This window comes from Phascolarctos cinereus, unplaced genomic scaffold, assembly GCF_003287225.1.
Source record: "Phascolarctos cinereus isolate Bilbo 61053 unplaced genomic scaffold, phaCin_HiC Scaffold_726;HRSCAF=1367, whole genome shotgun sequence".
NCBI lineage: Eukaryota > Metazoa > Chordata > Mammalia > Diprotodontia > Phascolarctidae > Phascolarctos > Phascolarctos cinereus.
In genome coordinates this window covers 312,461,273-312,464,270 of record NW_027556098.1, presented here as the reverse complement: position 1 = coordinate 312,464,270, position 2,998 = coordinate 312,461,273, and positions in this window count along the sequence as shown.

Here is a 2,998-nt window from a genome sequence, read left to right as displayed (position 1 = left end):
GGAGGAGGGAGGAGGAAAGTGACCTGCCCAGGGGCATGAAGGAGGAGTTTGGGGAGAAATGAATGCTAACACCTTGGGTCAAAATCCCAGTCCTCCCACCCTCTTTCTAGATCTTTCTAATATGCTCTTCAGACAGATAATACTAGATAGCATTAAAAACTAGGATTTATATAGTGCTTGAAAGTTGTGAAAAGCCTCACTTGGTCATTGCTTGGGGTTTGATGGCTCAGAGAGAGTGTAAATAGCAATTGTTTCTGTTCCGGCCAGAAACCCTGAGAGTCTTCTTATCCCAAAGTGATATATTTTTTAAGTAGGCAAACTAGGCCATCTTTTGCCTCATTTCTTACCTAGCCTTAAATCACTGAATGGGCGTTGCCTCAGACAAACCGACACCTGGGGAAGACTTTAGCTTAAAACAGCTGAGTTCTCCCACAGCATCTGGGGCCATCTCCAGTCATCCTGACCTATGTCTTGCCATTGGACTCAGATCTCTCTGACTCAGGATGCAGTCATCTACCCACTGTACCACCCAGCTGCCTCTGAGGAATGGAGGTGCCTGTTTGTGGCTACATAAACTTGCTGACTTGATATTCCTTAGATTTGGCTAACTGATAAAGGCAGGCATGTTGTACATGATCCCTCATAGCACCTTCTGTGAAAAATAAACCCAGCTCTAACATGTATGGATTAATTTCCCATTTTGATTTATTCAAAATAGGGCTGACTTTGGATTCAGAGAATCTTGGGCCAAGTCCAAGTCTGTCCCTCACTGTCTGTGTGACCCCGGACCCCCAGGTGACCTTGCTCAGTCTCAGGATCCTCACTCTAATGCCAAGGGATGGAATAGATGATCTCTGCCTAAGGGCTCTGCCAAGTCTCATCTCAGAGCTCCCCTTCACAGAGCACTTTAAGACTAAAAGAACTTTCATCAGGATCATCCTGTGAAATGGTAGAGAAGGAAAGCAGGAAGGAATCCCTGCAGCTTCCAAAGGGCGAATGAGTAAACTCAGGGATTGGACATGCAAGGCTCTGCAGGATATGTTTGGAATTATAAAAGTAAGAACACTGAGCAGAGAAGTTAGAAATCCATGGGAATCGAAAGAATTGCACCTATAGTCAACATTATGGAAGATTGTTCCAAATGACCAGTATTTAGAAACATGCCAATCAAAACAACTCCAAGGTTTCACCCACTCCTGAAGTCAATTGGTAAAGATGACAAAAATGGGAATACTAGGTGTTTGAGAGGCCATGGAAAGACAAGCACATGAATGACCTAATGCTTGAGGTATGGCTGGGCCTAACAATTCCAGAAAGTCCTTTGTGATTATGCTAGAAAGTGACTGTGATATCTAAATCCTTTGACCCAGAAACCCTACTGGTCAATGGTATCAAAGAAAGACTCCTTCTGTGCCAAAATATTTGCAACAACATTTTTGGGAATGGCAAAAAATTGGAAACAAAAAAGATAACATGTCCATTGGATGGGGGATGGTAAAACAAATTGGAAAATATGGAAGCCATGGAATGTTCATGTGTGCTAAGGTAAGATGACTGTAGAGAAGTGAGGGAAAACTTACATCAACTGATGCAAAGTGAAGCAAGAAGAACCTGGAAAATAACAGACACAAGAGTCACAACAAAGTAAGTGGAAAGAACAACAAAATAATTGACACTGAGTTCTCTGAAACTGTAGGGACAAACTTGCTTCCAAGGCACAGAGGAGAGGCCACTTTGCCACCTTTTTCACAGAGGTGGGGGACTATGGGTGTGGCACACGGCATATGTCAGAACTTTTTGGTTTGTTGGTTACTTTGGCTGATCTGTTTTCTCTCTTTTCTTCTTTGTTACAGGGAATGGCTCTGTGGCGAAAGGGAAAGGGAGAGCTATGTTGGGAAATATAGGTGAGGTAGAAGCAAATGATGCCAAAAGTAACTTTTTCAAGGGAGACATGTCATAGAAAGAGAGGACACATGATAATGATGCGCTCCAGTCACGGAGATCTGAGGTGAGGTGACACAGGAGAAGGCAACCAGCTGCAAGCCCTACCCACCAAAGTGCATCATAGCTGGGACTGGCAGAGTAGGAGTTTCCAGGAAGAGGCTGATGCCAGCCAGACAAGAGGGAAATCCTGCCCCTAACCCTGACTGAGATCCACTGTGGACGCCAAGCTCGCACCCCACGGTCAAAGGGACTCAACAAAAATGGGAGCTGCTCCAGAGGGAAATTCTGAGGAAACAATACAAAAAAGAGGAAAAGTGGGATTTGTCTCAAGGGGCCAAAGTGCATGCACAAGGAACTCACCAAGCAAGAATGTTTTTTTCAAATCAAGAGAAGTTGGAAAGAAGGCCAAGGTCAGGAATGGTAAAGCACAGAGTGATTTCAGTTAAGCAAGAGAGCCAAGGACAAAAAAATGGCTGGTTTGGGATTTTTAAAAAAGTTATATTACAAGAAAATGGAAGGTCAAAGTCACTGAAAAAATAAGACTTTGGGGGAAGAGAGGTGGCTGGTTTAATGACAAGTAACAGTAGAGAGAAGGCAGAGTGGCTCATTTTTTGGTTTCATTTCTTTTTATCTTTCGCAAAGGAAGGAGTTTGACACTGGAAATGAAACTGTGAGCATGACTAATTGTACAATGAGACCCAAAATATGTAAAGAGCTATTAAGAGGTAATCAGGCTGCCCTTGATGATGGGGAGAGGGAAACAAGGGGATAGAGCCAAGAGAGTGATTCACCAGGGTCAAATGCAGTGCTAGCAATGAGGGGAAGGTGACCTCTGTGGTCTCACAAAGAGAAGAGACTCCAGGGAATGTTGAGGGGGAGCTGGGGGAGAATGAAAACAGAAACGAAAGAAGGAAGCTTTAGTTTTGTGGGGGGAGGGGAATCTACTGATAAATGCTCTCATGGGAGATGGGAGATGAAGCCCTTACTCTGTAAGAAGCCAAGGGGATTTGGTGCCTGAAATATCTACTTGTCCTGCTAAGGTAGGAGTTGAAAC